The following is a 17965-nucleotide window of genomic DNA, read 5'->3' as shown; positions in this document are numbered from 1 at the left end:
ACAAACCACAACGAGGAACAACAAGCACTGTGTAGTGCACTGTGGTGCGAAGCTATGATGCTCAGTGGATCAGGTGAATTAAACTTATTTTCAAGTTAAGTCTTCTGGTAAGTAATCTCATTCTAAGTTGAGAAGCATTTGTAGTGGGCTCAATTTTAAAGTGACTCTAAAAAATTTCCAAGTCTCCAAAACATCAGATGACCTTATCTGAAAATATGTCACTTGCAGACCAAAATAAGATGAGGTCACACTGTATTGTGGCGGGCCCTAAATTCAATGACTGGTGTCTTTATGAGGAAAGACTTGGACAAAGAGGAGACTCACAGGGAAAAAAGGCAGCCACATAATCAGGAACAGCAATAGAACCAAAGCAGCTATGAGTCTAGGAACACTAAGGATTACTGGCAATTTCCAGAAATCAGGAAAGAAATACAGAACAGATTTTCCATCAGTGCCCTCAAAAGGACCAACTCTTGTAAGACACCTTGATTTTGGACCTCTGACCTCTAGAATAAGAGAATAAATTTCTGATGTTTTCAGCCACCTAGCTTGTGATACTTTGTTACAGCAGCCCTATGAAACTACGCTATATGCTCAAATGGAATTTCCATGTGAATAACATCTTTAGGAAGCATTTTATAATCATAAAAGTGTGGATAGCTACCTTTGCAGAATCAAAGCTCTTTAGATGTAACAGAATTCATCAAAATAGTAACCAGAACAAGTCATTTGATATACATAAAGGAAACGCAACAAATCTATTTTTCTCAGTGGCATGACCTTTGCCAACTACTGGGCTAAAAAGTAAGAATTACTTCAAAGAGGGCCCGGTGGCGTGGCCTAGCGGCTAAAGTCCTCGCCTTGAAAGCCCGGGGATCCCATATGAGCACCAGTTCTAACCCCAGCAGCTCCACTTCCCATCCAGCTCCCTGCTTGTGGCCTGGGAAAGCAGTCGAGGATGGCTCAAAGCTTTGGGACCCGTGTGGGAGACCTGGAAGAGGTTCCTGGTTCCCGGCTTCGGATCGGCGCGCACCAGCCCATTGCAGCTCACTTGGGGAGTGAATCATCGGGCGGAAGATCTTCCTCTCTGTCTCTCCTCCTCTCTGTATATCTGACTTTGTAATAAAATAAATAAATCTTAAAAAAAATAATAAAGAATTACTTCAAAGAAATTACTTCCAAAGAAAGCTAAAGAAAATATGACATCTCTGATGACACACAGATCTTCGTGGTGTTGATTCTCTATCTACACTTAAAACCCTTTGCTAAAAATATCCTGTCCCTAAGCTCTGGCTTTGTGCCAGGTTTGATATCTATTGTCAAACTTCCCTCCAATGAACACAGTATGATGACTCAGTGGCTAAATCCTTGTCTTGCAACCGCCAGGATCCCATATGGGTGCCAGTTCAGGTCCCGGTTGCTCCACTTCCCATCAAACTCCCTGCTTGTGGCCTAGGGAAGCAGCGGAGGACGGCCCAAAGTCTTGGGACCTTGCACCCACATGGGAGGCCCTGAAAAATCTCCTGTCTCCTGGCTTTGGATCAGCTCAGCTCTAGTCATTGTAGCCACTTGGGGAGTGAACCAGCAGATGGAAAATCTCTTGGTAAATCTGCCTTTCCGATGAAAATAAATCTTAAAAATAAAGTAAAAAACACTTTACTTAGATTCTAAATTGTTGTCAGCCTGCTTAACCACTCCAAATCCATTACAGACACAACAAGATCCTTAATATTTTACTTGTGTTGTTTCCTGAAACAACTTGGGAACACATTTCTATGTAGATGGGAGAAATTACCAGTCAAGCATTCAGAATCTCTTGAACACTTGCTGCTATCAAACACTGTTTTAAGAAAGTGAGATAAATAGATCTGGGGACAGATTTTTGTAGGAACTGCAGCACCTGCTGGCTTGTGTGGAGAGCTAGGGATGGTAATGGGTTGAGCCAGATTGGACTGCACAACTCACCTGACACTTGGTAGGAATTGCAGCTGGGAGAAGGTTGGACTGGGCCAGACAGAAGTACCTGCCTGGCTATAGCAAAGGCCAGAACTGAGGGAAGACCATGCCAAGCAGAGCTGGAACACCCTCTGGCAAGCATGAGATCTAGAGCTAGGAGCAGGTCTGGTAGGGGAACTGGAGGAACACCTGTGTTAGGTCATAGTTCGCACTTGGGAGCACAACAGTCAGGGCTGAGGGTGGGGCAGGCCAGGCCTCAAAAGGCCCCAACATACATCAGCATTTGCTTGGGCCGGGTTTGGGGGCAGGCCAGGATGGGCCAAGCTGCAACACCCACAAGCAAGAACTGAGACTACAGGTTGTCCATGTAAGGATGGGTTGAAGTAGCCCCAGCATGCACAAGATCCAGGACTGGAAACAGGCTTGGTAGGAGAACTTAGGGGACTCCCTCCTGGGAGTGTGAAGGCTGGGACTAACCGGGATGAGAGCTGGGATCAGGGGAGGGCAGGTCTGGGGGTGGGCCAGGCTGGGTTAGGATGCCACATTCACCAGAGTGTACAAGAGCCAGAATCAGTGTGGTTCGGCTGGGCTAGTCTGCATCACCCACTGGCAAATGCTGGGACTGGGTGCAAGTCATGTTAGGCTGGACCACAGTATCTCCTAGCAGGTACAAGATCTGGGGCTGAAAGAGTCCCTGGTAAGCGAACTGTAGGCACTCCCCTGTTGAGCTGTAGCCTCCACTGGTGAGCATGAGAGTCAGAGCTGGGATGGGCCAGGCTGATAAAAGCAGCAGCACCCATCAGTATATGTGTGGGCCAGGTCTGGGGGTGGGTATTGGTGTGCATGAGAGCCAGATGAGATATAAGCCAGACAGGTCTAGGCCACAACACACAGCATGCACACAAAAACCAGGGCTGGGGTCAGGTTGTGGTACAGACCATGCATGTGGCGGGCTGGGCTGAGCTAAGCCAAGCACTCATCAGTTCACGTGAGAGATGGAGCTGGGGCTGAACTGAGCAGGCAACTGTATCCATGAGTGTGTTAGCTGGTACAGGTGACAGACTGAACTTGACTCTGTACTGACTGGCACACATAAAAGTCAAGTCTGAGGTCACCCCAGGTGGATTTTCTTGGAGGACTTAGCCAACTAGACTGTTAGAATCAGACCCTAGCCAAAGAGAAAAATCACAGGATATGTTGTCCAACCTGGGGTGCATGTATTGGGACTGGACTTCCTCAGTTGCAGATACCTGTGCAGGGACAATATGCCCAGATGCACATGGGGTAGGGGGGACATGATAGCCAGCTCATTTAGGTCAGCAGAAGACATCAAGTGCCCCTTCAGAGCATGGAAAACAAAACAGATTGTACCATTCTCCTAGCCAAGCTTTGCAATATATTCCTGGTCCTGTGAATGCACTAAGGTGGACTTGGTCAGTCAACAGACCTCAGAAAAATTTTCTCAACCCTGGTGCCATGAAGCTGACATCATCTCAAAACTATCAAAACCATTCAAGTAGGCCTGGCATGTCTAGTTGGCTAATCCTACCCTTGCAAGCCAGGATCTACATGGGCACCAGTTTGTGTGCCAGTTGCTCCACTTTCCATGTAGCTTCCAGCTCATATGGCCTGGTAAAACAGTGAAGAATGGCCCAAAGTCTTGGGACCCTACACCTGCATGGGAGACCCAGAAGCTCAGCTCAGCTCTGGCCATTGTGGTCACTTGGGGAGTAAACCAGTGGATAAAAGACCTCTCTGTCTCTCCTGCTTTCTATAAACCTGCTTTTCCAATAAAAAAAAAAAAATCTTAAAACAAAAAAAGCTCAAGAATACCTTCTTAACACTCTTCCCCACATCAGAGAGTCTAAGGCATGATCCAACGAAAGTCCCACAGCCCCGGTGCTGATACAGTTTGACAGCAAGGAGGGGTTCTCCTTCCCTTCCCCGCACCGCAGACACAGGAGAAGGAAAAATTAAAACATTTGTCCCACTCACCTTCCTCAGTTCCCTCTCTACCCTAATTGGAAACCCACATTGGCATGTACCCCTTTCAACTATGTAAGCAATATTTAAGAAACAAACTTAATTTTGGACCTGAGACAAAAATTAGACTAGTTCCAGAACATGATGTTCTTTAATCAAGCACTATATAATACATCTAGATTCCTCATCATAATGGAGTTTTCTGATTTTGAGTCATTTCAAACTTAACCAATTAAGATTTTTTGGTAAATCACTGCAACTCCTCCCCTTATCCTAGTTTCAAATAAAAGTTTTCACTTTTAATATGAACTTTTTTGCAAATCACCTATTTTCTCAGACTAATTTTCCTAAATGAAGTTCACCTGAACACAAAACTTTGCCACCTAAGTTCTAGCCTTAAAGAATGTTATTAGCAATCAATAAATTATAAATCCCCTGGTCATCCACTAAACTCAATCTTCTACAAAGTATAATAGAAGCTACAATTTTAATTGTGTGCTTTAGAAAGAGAGATGCTCACATCTAGATTATATGTGCCCCTTTATTTCATCGAGAACTGTATTGGACATTAGTTGCCATACAACCTATAGATTCATTCAAGCAGGTTTGGGGTCTGTCCTGATGAGGAAAATAGTATTTAGCCTTGAAAACCGGAACCTAGTTCACATAAGTAAGAAATCTGAAAATGTATGCATAAGTTTTGATATTACGTGGCATCTGATGAATTTATACAAAATAAAAGGGACTGAGAGAATCTGACAGGAAGAGACAGGAGACTGCAGACAGGAGGAAAATAACAGGCAACAAACCAAATCTCCAATCTACAGCTGAAACCTGAGCTCTTGACAAAAAGTGAGAAAATCTGAAAGACTTAATAACTCTAATAACAAATTCAGGGAGGAAAAGAAAGCCATGAGGAGCAGGTGCTGAGCATACTGGTTAAGACATCCACATGCACATCGAACTCCCTGGGTTTGATCTCAGGCATGGGCGCCTGACCAGCTTGCTCCTAAGGCAGAAGTAGTGACGAGGGCTCAAACAACCGAATTCTTACAATCTATGTAGAACACCTGGACTGCAACCCCAGCTCCCAGCCCTGGACCAGCCCAGGCACTGAAGGCCAGCTGGGGGATCAACCTGTGGATAGGAGCATTCCACCTCCCAAATAAATGAGGAAAAAGACAGCTCCATCATTTAATTTATATGGGGAAATTTATCAGAAATAGAAATTCAGACTTCAAAATGATAAAGCTTTCCTTTGCAAAAATAATGTAAGGTATTAGAGTTTAAAAGGATATATTATTAAATCTTACCCTACCCTTTTTCATTTTTCCCATATGAAAACATAAGTAATATGAAAGAATGTGACTCATCCAAGTCCACTAATCTCTTGCGGTATCTTTCACATTAGATTAAAATATATATTTTAATTAATATTAATATAGTCTATTAATATATATAGACTACAGACCATAAGCTCTGTCAACATAAATAAGATCTAAAATATGAAGTATATTAATAAAATTCCATTAGCCCCAGGTTTTCATAATAAATTGATTTCAGAAGCTATTTACATAAAGTGAAATGTTAATTTCTTTGAAAGAAAGTCAGTAAGATATACTATTTTTTAACATGAGAATGCCTTTCTCCCAAGCCTTCCTGGTCATTCACCAGAGTCAACTGTATGACTCAGCTTTTTGAGTCTACTTACACATGCCTGAGGAGTCCACTTAAATTGCTTGCTATATTTTAAATTCAGGCTTGAAGTAGGAGTCTTGTTTTTCCAAAGCTCACAAAGACTAGACTCACAGCTTAGTTCTATAGTGCCCATTTAGCTGGACTTAAAGCCTCCATCAAGTACTTTATTGTCAAATAAAAAGCTATCTTCATGGAGTTTAGTGACTTAAGTAGCTCTCCAGAGTTTGGTAAATATTTTGTGTCTACTTTTGATCTCTATTGTCAAGGAAAGGTTCTACAGAATTGCAAAGTGCTGGAAAATTTTTTTTTTTTTAAAAGGAGTATGAATACTACAATCCTTGTGCTCCTTTGTCACAACTGAGAACACAAAGCTACTTAGCCTATTTCCACATATCAATTCCTCGGTCCTTCTCGTAAAATGGCAAAAAAGCATCCTTGAGCTTCATCTCAAGTCTCATGCTTAGGAATCAGCCTGGAGGTTGCCAAAACACAAGCCCTGAAAAAAGGACTTCAAATCTACCCTTCTGAGAATTCAGAAGGAAATTATTTTTTCAAACAAAAGCTCTTCCCCTGATTGTTGCTATGCTCATTACATTTCATATCCACTTGGAGGATTCTTCTCCCTGTGTTCTCTACCCAACAAAATAGTAATTCACAACTGAGGTCTTACTCAACATTCAACTTCTTCCATAGTGACTTCCTCAATTCCCTCCCTCAGTGTTAATCTCCTTTTCACCATTAGTGCTCCAAAGCACTTGATTCAGTCTGTATTGCCTTCAAGTAAAACCTGAATTTATTTATTTTTTTCTATTCATTTATTCATTAATTACATTTTATTACATGACACAATTTCATAGGTACTGGGATTCTCCCCCCTTCACCCCAAACCCTTCCCCCATGGTGAATTCCTTCACCTTGATGCATAACCACAGCTCAAGTTCTGTTGGGATTCCCTAATTACAAGCTCACACCATACAGAGTCCAGCATCCCACTGTCCAGTCAAGTTCAACGGCCTCTTAGGGAGGCCCTCTCAGGTTTGAGGGCAGAGCCAGCAGAGCGTCACCTCGATCAATTAGAAGCTCCAACATATCATCAGCAACAGTCCAGGTACGACGAGACTGGTGCAGAGTCCACTGATTGACACAGTCCATCTTAGAGTTTCCCCTTGTCCAGCTTTTCGCTGCAAACATATAGCTGAGGTGGTTGGGTAAAACCTGAATTTAAATCAAACTCAGTAACTGCATCAGTATCTTCCTCATTTACTGTCTATTTACAGTTATTCAATAAGGATTTATTCACTTAGTGAGGCAAAGAGGGCCACTGACTCATGATATTCCATTATCTTAGAAAAAGGAGGGGGGGCGGCAGTTCAGCACTATGGTGCAGTAGGTGAAGATGCTGCCTGAAGCACCAGCATGCAGTATGGATGCAGAGCCTCAGCTACTCTGCCTCTGACACAGTGCTCTGCTAACGGACCCCAGCATCCACTTAGGAGACCTGGAAGAAGTTCCTGGCTCCTGGTTCAGGCTGGCCCAGCTCTGACTGTTAAGGCCATTTTGGGAGTGAACCAGCAGATCAAAGATCTCTCTCTCCCGGCTCCCTCTTCCCCCCTCCAATCAATCTCTCTCTGTCTCTGTAACTCTGCTTTTCAAATAAATTAATCTTCCACTCACACACATCCACACCAGAGACTCTAAAGCAAACTTTGAAAACCGACTTATATGTGCGATGTGTACTTTTATTTTTATTTTTGATAGAAAGTCAGACATATACAGAGAGAGGGAGAGACAACAGACCTTTACTTTCTAAAAGGTTGTCATGGCCAGAGCTGGGCTGGTCTGAAGCTAAGAGCCAGGAGCCTCTTTTAGGTCTCCCATGTGGGTGCAAAAGCCCAAGGCCTTGAGCCATCCTCTGCTATATCTAACACCATTACCAGTACCTGGATAGGAAGTTCAGCAGCTGGGACTCAAACTGGTGTCAAATGGGATGCTGGACCCACAACAGGCTGAGGAATAACTTGCTATACCACTGCACTTGCCCCACTATGTATGAATTGATCAAACCTGACAAGCACCCAACATGGCTGAGGATTAGTAATATATATATTGTGATCTATATACCATGACTTGTCTTGAACTAGGTGAAAAGTAACCACCAAAAAAAAATGTATGAAGGTATGAAAAGCACAATTTTCAAAAACCTAAACAGGTCCTTCCTCTTAGGTTCTGTCACAAAAAAAATTTTTTTTTTTAAAGATTTATTTATTTTTATTACAAAGTCAGATATACAGAGAGGAGGAGAGACAGAGAGGAAGATCTTCCATCCAATGATTCACTCCCTAAGTGAGCTGCAACGGGCTGGTGCGCGCCGATCCGATGCCGGGAACCAGGAACCTGGAACCTCCTCCAGGTCTTCCACGCGGGTGCAGTGTCCCAAAGCATTGGGCCGTCCTCAACTGCTTTCCCAGGCCACAAGCAGGGAGCTGGATGGGAAGTGGAGCTGCCGGGATTAGAACCGACGCCCATATGGGATCCTGGTGCGTTCAAGGTGAGGACTTTAGCCGCTAGGCCACGCCGCCAGGCCCCCACAAAAATGTTAAATAAAAATTTTTTCAAAAATTACTGACTCAATCAGCAAACACTAATTCAGCTATTAATTCAGCAAAAGTTAAAGAAATATAAGGGATTGGTCTATTTTGAGTCTTTATGGACTTTCCAGTTTAACTGTGGGAAGACCTAATGCATCCCCATACAGAAATATAACTGATACTAAAAAAACAATTTATGACAATTGCCAAAAGAAACCGAGATGTAAGATACTCAACAGTTGTGAATCACTGATAGAGAATTTCAGGGGTAAGATGGTAAAGAGAGATTGACATGGAGAAGCTTTCCATTTCATTGTATATAAAATGAGGTTTGACCAGAGAACCTCAATGCTCTCTGATAATTACATAACTGTAACAGTGACTTGACATTAACTTACCACTCACATGAATGGAGGTTTTTTCCCCTTGTTTTTCTATGAAAATAACAGAACCTTTAAAGATTCCTGTCCCAAATAAGAGACAACACCAAACATTTCAGACAAAATGTCTAAAACTAAACAGGACATCTCATAAGAGAGCTCAATGTTTCATGGGAGAACTAAAGTTTGAGCCTTTTATTTTTTATATCAGTTTCTTATTAAGGCTTCCAAAACTCAAAACAGGGTTCTAAATCTATATTTTTCATATATAAAAGAGGTACTTGAAATCATTTACTTTGTTCTCATCTCTCTATGAACAGGAAGCAAAAACAGTAAGCCTGCAAACGCTCATAGCCATTATTCAAGCATTTTTTTCTTTGTTCTTTAAAAAACTGTTCTATTATGCCCCCAAATTACTGATGGACAAATGTATTCTAAGTTCAGCCAAAGCATTTTTTTAGAGTAATACTCAAAACAAAGCAAATATTGGCTTAGTTATGATACTTGTTGTTCTAAAACCTTAATAGCCTATTGTTCACTGTGGTTGTCTCAACAAGATAATACATTGAACATCAGCATTTCCTGACAGGAAGTGAATTCCCACTGTGTGTCACGGGACCCCAGCCAAGTGCTAGGCTCCACAGGAAAAACGGCAGGCTCGGAGCAATGGTGAGACTCTCCTCAATCCTCTCTCTATAAAATGACTTTCTGCTTTAACTCAAACCCACTTGACTGATTTCGCTATCATAGAACTGTTTTCTTAAAATGGTTTTAAATGTTTTAGACAAAGTTTGTTCAGCATCCTGCAGATCGCAGTGTCTTATAGATTCTAAGCTATGGAGAATTTCTTTAGTTTTAAAAACCCAAATGGATGGGTAATCACACAGAGATGCCATTCAGATGTGCTACCAAGACTCAATATCACCTTTTTCTAGTTTCATGCAAACAATTATTTAAAAGCCACACATGAAGCACAATAGTTATAGCAGGCTTTGCTATCTCAGTATATCTCAGTAGGCAAAAATCGAGGCTCAGTTCATCTGCCCAAGCACCACAGAATTATTTCATTTAGAATTCAGTTAATATGAATTTGTCTCTAGTAGATTTACATACAAGAAAAGTAATTGACAATACCCTAACAAAACACTATAATCTTTTTTAAACACTGAAAATACACTTTGTTTTCATTTATTTTCATAGACTCAAAGAACTGTATTTTGCTGCACTGCATTACTAGAAATAATAATGGAAGCAATAGAAACAGCTGTCATTGCGGTAGATAACTGTGAGACTGCCCCAGTCACCCAAGAACTCATTCTATTTAATGCACTGCTTTGCTCCTAGAAAACATGAACACATTTTGCTAAAAGGAACCATATGTCTAAGAACGTACAAGAGAATCAATGTAAAACACAAGTAAGATAATTACCTAGCATTACTTAGATAATAAGTAATAGCTCATACTTTTGAAAAGTATACTTATTTAAGGTATACCAAGCCTTCTGCCAAGAAGCTAGGGAAACCAACACCCACACACAAGCCCACACACCAAGACTAGCCACCAATGCCAAGAAAAAATGTTTTTTAACCTTAAGTTGTAACTACAAATAATAAAGTCCTTATATAATTTTGCTTTTAGAACAGCTGACATTTGGTTGAATTATGAAGCTAAGCTTGTAAAAAAAAAAAAGGCAATGCTAAACATTCTACCAGTGATACAGCAAAAAGTTCTGTTTCTGTTACTTTATAACATTGCTGTGAAACATTATAACTTTCCTGGCCAAATAACAGTTTATAATTCACCTGTAAAACTGCTTCCTCAGCACAAAATCAGAAGAACATCAAGCAACATCACCTTCTACATTCAATGAGACAAGGAGATAAATCAGAGGACTAGAACATGAAAACAAACCCAAAAGCCTGAATCCAAACCCTGAGGAGTAATGCTGTTTGGAGTCTGAAAAGTCTAAGGATATATTTTTAGAAATAAACATTGGCTTACTCACAATCTTTTCCCTCAAGTATTAAAAGAAGCTTTTATTTCTGGGATGCGTTTTAATTTTTTAAATTTATTATTTTTTTAAGAAAGGATAATTCATATGAAAGATGAATATCAAGCTTTTTTTTTAATAACTTAAGCCATATGGCAGGGCAAATAAATTACAGGCCACACAACCTGTAAAAAAGATGTTTTAATTTAAGTAACAGATACTTCATATGATTTGGGTTAGTTAGCTTACATCAATCAACTAGAACACTGTGTAAATACACTGCTGGAAGGGACATTAAAATTCATCTATTTAAAGCTTTCATTTTACAGATGGTAAAACCGAGGGTGGAGGTTGGTTAACTGCCCACAATCCCATAATCTTTCATTCAGGTTAGACAACTCTGACTCCAACATGCTTTTACTCTTAGGCTGAGAAATAACTCTCACTCAGGACAAGTCTTACTCACTCAGGACTGTTGGCATGGTAGGGCCTAATCCTTGATGCCCCACTTGGACAAACCATTTGCTGAAAACCAACATAAAATAAATCTTCAAAGAAATTGTTCATTCCCACACAGCATCCCTTTCCTATAAGCATCTGGGTTCTAGGTTTTATTCATAAGGCAGACGTAGGAGAAAAGACTGACAGTTAACGTACATCTGATGGAGGGGGAACGAGAAATGTCACACTCAGTAAAGCTGAATAATCAAAGTATTCCATCCATACTATAAAGAATAAAGTAAATATATAATGGCACAGGTAGCATAATTTATATGGATTTTTAAAAAGATGTCTAAGAACATATACACACACTCAGATTCATGGAAATTTTCTGGAAATACAGTTAGAATCTTCCCTCCAGGAATTAAGGCAGTAGGAGTCAAGTTTTATGTCCTTCTGTATTGTTTCATGTTTTTACCTGAGGCCTGTTTAGTATTATGCAACTAATATTTCTAAAAGATGCTAATCAGAGAAAGGAACTTCCATAGAGTCCTAGGAGAAAATTCACTGAGCAGGAGGGTAAAGAAGGGTTTGTGGGTCACCCTCGCCCCGCTTTATCAATTTATTTATTTTATTAGAAAGGCAGAGTTAAAGAGAAGGGAGTGCGGGGGGGGGGGGGCAGTGTGGGGACAGCGAGAGAAAGATACCTTGAATCCACAGCTTCATTCTTCAGAAGGTTACAATGGCAGAGACTGACCTCTGAAACTCCATTTAGGTCTCCTACACGGGTGACAGAGAGGGGCCCAAGTACTTGGGTCATCCTCTGCTGGTTTTCCAGACACATCCAGAGACAGCTGGATTGGAGATGAGCAGCCAGGACTCAAATTGGTGCTCATATCAGATGCTGGCATCACGGGCAGCAGTTTAACCCACTGCACCACAACAGAAGTGCAAGGAGTTTATCAATGGTAATTTGACACTCAACATCAAACCTACAGGACATCCTTTATATAATCCTCAAAAAAAAAAAAAAAAGACCATCTAGCTCTTTTCATGTCATGGTATAACATATTGTCACTAATAGGATACACATAAATTAGGTAAAATATGAATAGTATATGGGAGCAAACAAGAAGTTTAGGGAATAGATTTCGTCAAACCTATACACTCTCTTTTCTCTACATTATGCAATACAAGAGCATTATGAATACTATTACAAAAATTCTAGATAAAAATCAATGCTAAAATTTTTCTAATTTCATATTTAATAGCAAACTGGTTGGCATGTGTTTGCCTTAGCACAACTGTGAACATATAAGCCTAAATGTATTTTCTCCTGAGTTCAAAGGGACAGTGGAGATCACCCAGCTCAGTGGACTGAAACCAACATTCTTTAAAACAAAACTGGACAACAGAGTATTTTCTGTGCTGCAAGAACAACGTATTCCAGAGGGTGAGAGGCATGTACGCAGTAGCCCATTATTTCAGACATGCGGAATGCCTGAAAGCTATTTAGTCAATGCTAGACAACTAATACTCGTACAATGAATATACCCAGTTTAACAACAGTCTAAACAAGCAAGAGATTGGTCCAGTTTAAACCAGAAAAATTTTTTTCTTGGTGTGCAGATGGTTTATGTATTTAGCTCTACTACTAAGATACTAAAAATGTTCAAAATTCGTGACACAAAACTTAAAGTAAAACTTTGATATTCATGTCATTTTTAAGAATGAACATGGGGTAACACCTAATCTAAATTTTAGTAACTATCAATATAGTCTCTTTACCATTTGTGGAACAGAGATGAGCTCACACAAAGAGAATTTTGGGTATTCGAGGCTGTAAAATATCTTAGATAGCTAATAAAAATCCCAATTTCAGAGGTGGAAAAACTAACATCCAAACAAGACAGTCTCTTGATTCCCGGGTTTTCCTAGGATACCAGAGCTCTAATTTATTGAGTTGCAAAAAGGAAAGTAAAGAGATGCTAGGAAGTCTGCTCACAAAGGATGATACAGTTTCACAATTAGAAGCTTGACACAAACCTTCCATTTTCAACACTGAGCTTTGATTTCAACTGAGGGTGAGTACTCAACTTGCTTGCACTGAATGGGAGTGTCTAGCCAAGAGTCCACAATGAACACATATATGACAAGACAGTCAGTACAGACAAGGCCAATCATGGTCTCTTCTTACATAACCACTTCACACACGTTTAAGTCAGTCACAAATGGAAGCCAGTACGTGAAATGGAAGGAAAATTTTTTTAAAAAGTCACACAGATCCCAGGTGCACAGAAAAAAAAAAAAAAAACCAAACTGCTGAAATGGACCTCATTAACAATAACTTTCCTATAGTTCAACTTACTGTTCATGTCACAAACTCTTTTTTTTTTTTTAAGATTTTATTATTATTGGAAAGCCGGATATACAGAGAGGAGGAGAGACAGAGAGGAGGAGAGACAGAGAGGAAGATCTTCCATCCGATGTTTCACTCCCCAAGTGAGCCGCAACGGGCCGGTAAGCACCGATCCGATGCCAGGAACCTGGAACCTCTTCCGGGTCTCCCACGTGGGTGCAGGGTCCCAAACTGCTTTCCCAGGCCACAAGCAGGGAGCTGGATGGGAAGTGGAGCCGCCGGGATTAGAACCGGCGCCCATATGGGATCCTGGGGGTTTCAAGGCGAGGACTTTAGCCACTAGGCCACGCCGCCAGGCCCCCATGTCACAAACTCTTGAAAGACACAGAGACACAGAGCTGTGGAGGCATAGATCAGAACTCTGGGCTGCAGCCTGCCCAACTCTTCTGACAAATACCCAAGAGCAACAGGACAAAGCATCATTATGACAGAAATGAAAGGCTCTTTAGATGCTGCCTTTTTTAATTCAATGAACCCACTCTTACACACAAAGTTCATGCCATGATGTCTCAAAATGCAGAACTACCAGACTACAGCATCGATCGATTCAATAATTTTAGTACAAAATACAACTTAAAACATTTTTATTTTAAATAATTAGCATATTTAGAACACTTTATTTTGTTAAGTAGTTCACGTCACTCCGCATAAAAACACTAACAATTAAGTAAAAAAGAAAAATCAAGCAGACAAGTAAACCAAGAGAAAAAAAAAAGCATCTGAATGATAAAACCACAGGATCCTGCTCCAACAAAACACAACACGTTAGTATCAGCTGGTATAAAAATTAGCCTTCTATCTTATCTATGCTTCCTAAGCTGTGAGCCATCAATCTTACAACAGACAATCCATTACTTACAAAAAAACGAAGCTGTTGTACATTTCTCAAGCCGGTTTTTGTGCGGCAGTTCTGATGCAACACTGCCCGAAAAATGAACTTTGTTTTAAACAGCAAGATACCCACACTCAGTGCGGTTAGAGCAAGGGTGGAGCCCACTCCAGGGGAAACAACACACCCAGGCCGGCTGCAGGGTGAGCACACTGCACGTTAGCATTGCTGCAACACTTGTCAGGGCCTCAGCATCAAAACTAACCTGCTAATTCTCCTCAAAGAAGCGGGAAAGTTTATGGTTGAAGACTAGCTTTCCTGCTTGAAATATACCAGATAGATTAATTTCTATGAAGAAACCAATGATTAAAAAGTAAGATAAAACACACAGTTCAACCACCCAAATGTTGGGTGGAAGTATAGTAATAAAGGAAGTCCACCCTCACCGACTACTAAGTTTAGCAACAGTAACTTTTACGTATCTCAGAGTGTCAGAAACAACACTCACTCAAAAGACTCCTTTGGCCTGTTTTCAGGGAAGCTGAAAATGTAGACAAATCACCTACCTTCTGTCCTCTTCAATACTTTCTTACCGCTAGCAACACAACACTAGACTTGCCTTGAAAACTAAGGAATGTGATTGATGAATTTTCTTTGGAAGGATAATGAAATGTAAACTTAAAAACGAACAGTTAACTTTTTAATGATTTTTTTCCCCAAATAAAAACTCCCTAGGATGTAAAAGTATACATAAATACCACCAAAAACAAACCTTTAATGGTGTCAAAAATAACTTGTCAGTAATAAAAATAATTATTATTAAACATTTGGCTATCATGCAAAGTGGTTTAACTAATTTCTGTATATACATAATCAGAAGCAAGTGATTTTTCTTTGAATTATTATAATTATGAATAAAAGATAAATTTATATAAAATATCTAATCATGTGAAAATCACAAGTGTCTAACTGTCTACACAGAATGTAAAATAAACAATGGAAATGATTTTGTTTTTTTCTTTAAGATTTTAAATGGTTCTATTTATTATATATTTATTTAAATCTATCATTTGAATCACAAGTTTCAAATATAAATTAATTTTCTAAAGTGATTAATTTCAAAATTCCTTTATCCACAGTCATAAGAAATTAAACTACATCAAATTATAATTAAAAGCTAGGAGATTTTCATAGCATGTCATCAGCAGCTAAAAATCAAAAGTGAGGAGTCTGAGTCCAAGGTCTTCAGAAAAGAATGCCGTCTGAGGACCATGAAGGAAAGCCTGCTCTGTTGAAATTACCGGAGCCAACAATGGAAATGACTTTGAAGAACAGGAAAATATTTTTAATGACATACACTGCCACATTGACAACTGCTACTCCCTCTTACTGAGACAATCAATCAGTCCTAACTATTGGTTATTTCCACCGTTTGAGAGATGACCTTGACACCCTCTTTCAAGATCCTTGGGAAGGGGTATTGATTAATACAGTCTTTGCTGAATTCTGAAGCCATTCTTGCGACATGATAAATTAACCATCACAAAACACTCTTTTTCTTAGTCCAAGTGCTTCACCTAATTATTTTTCAACCATACGTATGATCACCTGCTGACATCCTTTGCTCTTCCTCATGTCACTCTCAAATCAAACAATGCAAGGATTCTAGCTTGATATTATATTTGAAAAATCCCATCTCAATACTTTTTGGATTTGCACTGCTGGAAATGTCTGTTTTCAAGTCAAACTTCACTTTCACAGCTGCAAAGGAAATGACAAGAGAAGAAAAACACAGCCAATATATATCAGCAATTAATTCCATCCACAACTGCCCTGCTGTTTGTGCATGGAAGCATCAGTCTGTTTCCTTTTGGGGCTTTCACCACTGAAAAATGATACTGCACATTCAGAGACACGAGCTGTTTGTAACGTGTCAGGAATGTGCATAAGATCACACAGAGTTGAAGAGACAAAATGAAATCCAGAACTAGTTTTCTTAGGATTTGCCAGTATTATTTCATGGCTTAACGCAAACACACACACACCCTACCCCATCCCCATCCCACTCAAATCAGAAAGAGCAAAATAAATGAAAAAAACCTCTCCTTTCTGAATATTACCCTTCTAATAAAGAAGAGAATCTACCAATGACATCAGATTTAGTATCAAGAACAGACACTAATATATTGGCATGGACAAGGTGTGACATTCTTAGGAATCCATACACCCTGAGTATGTTATGTTAAATCCAACTTATACTTACATAACTACACAGCTGCTTTTGCAATGTACAGTCTCTTTAAAAAATCTTAATAAATGTGAAAGGTGTTGGGGACCAATGTGTTCAGCATGTTCACCACAGTCATGCAGAAAAGCAAGATTTTCTTGGTTAGTTCAGACATCATTTGGCCCTCACATGCACCTGCCTGTTTTGGGGATTCAAGTAAATTTACAAATCCAATCTCCTAAAGTAACTTTCAAGCAATCATCTTGCTTCTTCCAACTCCTCCTAAGTTTTGTGGATTTAAAAAAATAAATAAATAATGTTCATTACAGAGGTATGTGCAGTTAGGACTGCAGACCGAGGGGCCACTGGTCAGGACGGGCAGGGTGAGGGGTGGGCAGGCCTGGCTCAGGCGGAGGGCCAGAGAGATGTGACTGTGCCGGGGAAGTTTTGTAGATTTTAAATGAAACTGCTCTTCACTGAGTTCCAGGGAGCTTAACATCTATAGCATGGGCTCACATGCAACACAAAAAGTGTTCCATTCAATTTTGCTCCCTTTTCTCTAACTCCAATCCTATTTCAAATACTTGGTTCATTTAAACCTTGTGAAAGTCACACTATGTTGTACTTTCATGATCTGTATCCTCACTACGTGATGTGATGCATGATTACTCTTACGGAAGCTAAAGGGATAGATGGTGTTTTTAGAACCAAACTCGAAACTTTTTCTTGACACAGGAATCTAGGTATCCCCATCATGACATCACTGTCCTACAGGCTTTTCCTTTTCCTTTTTCCTCACCAATAACATCGGCTGTACAGGTGTCCATGCACTCCTAATGCCAACACTGTACATTAATTAAGAAAACAGGGCCCAGTGCTGTAGCCTAGTGGCTAAGACCTCACTTGGCATGCATTGGTACTCCATATGACTGCCTGTTGGTGTCCTAGCTGCTCCACTTCCCACCCAGCTCCCTGTTGGTGGCCTGAGAAAGCAGTAGAGGATGGCCTAAAGCCTCAGACCCTGCACCAGCATGGGAAACCTAGAAGAAGCTCTTGACTCTTGGCTTCAGAGCAGCTCAGCTCCAGCTGTTGGGGCCACTTGGGAAGTAAACCAGCAACTAGAAGATTTTTCTATCTTTATCTTTCCTTTTCTGTGTAAATCTGACTTTCCAATAAAACAAATAAATAAATAAATCTTATTTAAGAAAAAAAAAAACTAGAACATTCAGGCACCAAGGTGATGGCTCCACTGACTAATGCTCCACCTCCAAGTGCCAGCATCACTATGTGGGTGCCAGTTTGTGTTCCAGTTGCCTCACTTTCAATCCAGCTCCCTACCTGTGGCCCGGGAGAGCAGGGAATGACAGCCCAAACCTGTAGGATCCTGTGAGACTCAGAAGGAGGTTCCTGGTTGCTGGTTTCAGATCAGCTCAGCTCTGGCCAATGTGGCCAT

At 40.4% G+C, this 17965-nt stretch overlaps 1 protein-coding gene across 7 annotated transcripts in view; it reads right to left on the bottom strand.

Moving 5' to 3' along the window:
* ADD3 (adducin 3) overlaps positions 1–17965 on the bottom strand; it is a 143454-nt gene that overhangs the window by 58230 nt on the left and 67259 nt on the right. The window contains exon 1 of one of the 7 annotated variants that reach the window (XM_058671250.1): positions 14316–14428. The exons of the other annotated variants lie outside the window; for them this stretch is intronic. The gene's annotated coding sequence lies outside the window, so the exon portion shown is untranslated. Of the gene's footprint in view, positions 1–14315; positions 14429–17965 lie in introns of those variants that run through there. 7 annotated transcript variants of the gene reach the window in all.

This window comes from Ochotona princeps, chromosome 13 (assembly GCF_030435755.1).
Source record: "Ochotona princeps isolate mOchPri1 chromosome 13, mOchPri1.hap1, whole genome shotgun sequence".
NCBI classification, from domain to species: Eukaryota; Metazoa; Chordata; class Mammalia; order Lagomorpha; family Ochotonidae; genus Ochotona; species Ochotona princeps.
Note: the sequence above shows the minus strand (reverse complement) of the source record. Positions and strands in the feature narration are given on the sequence as shown.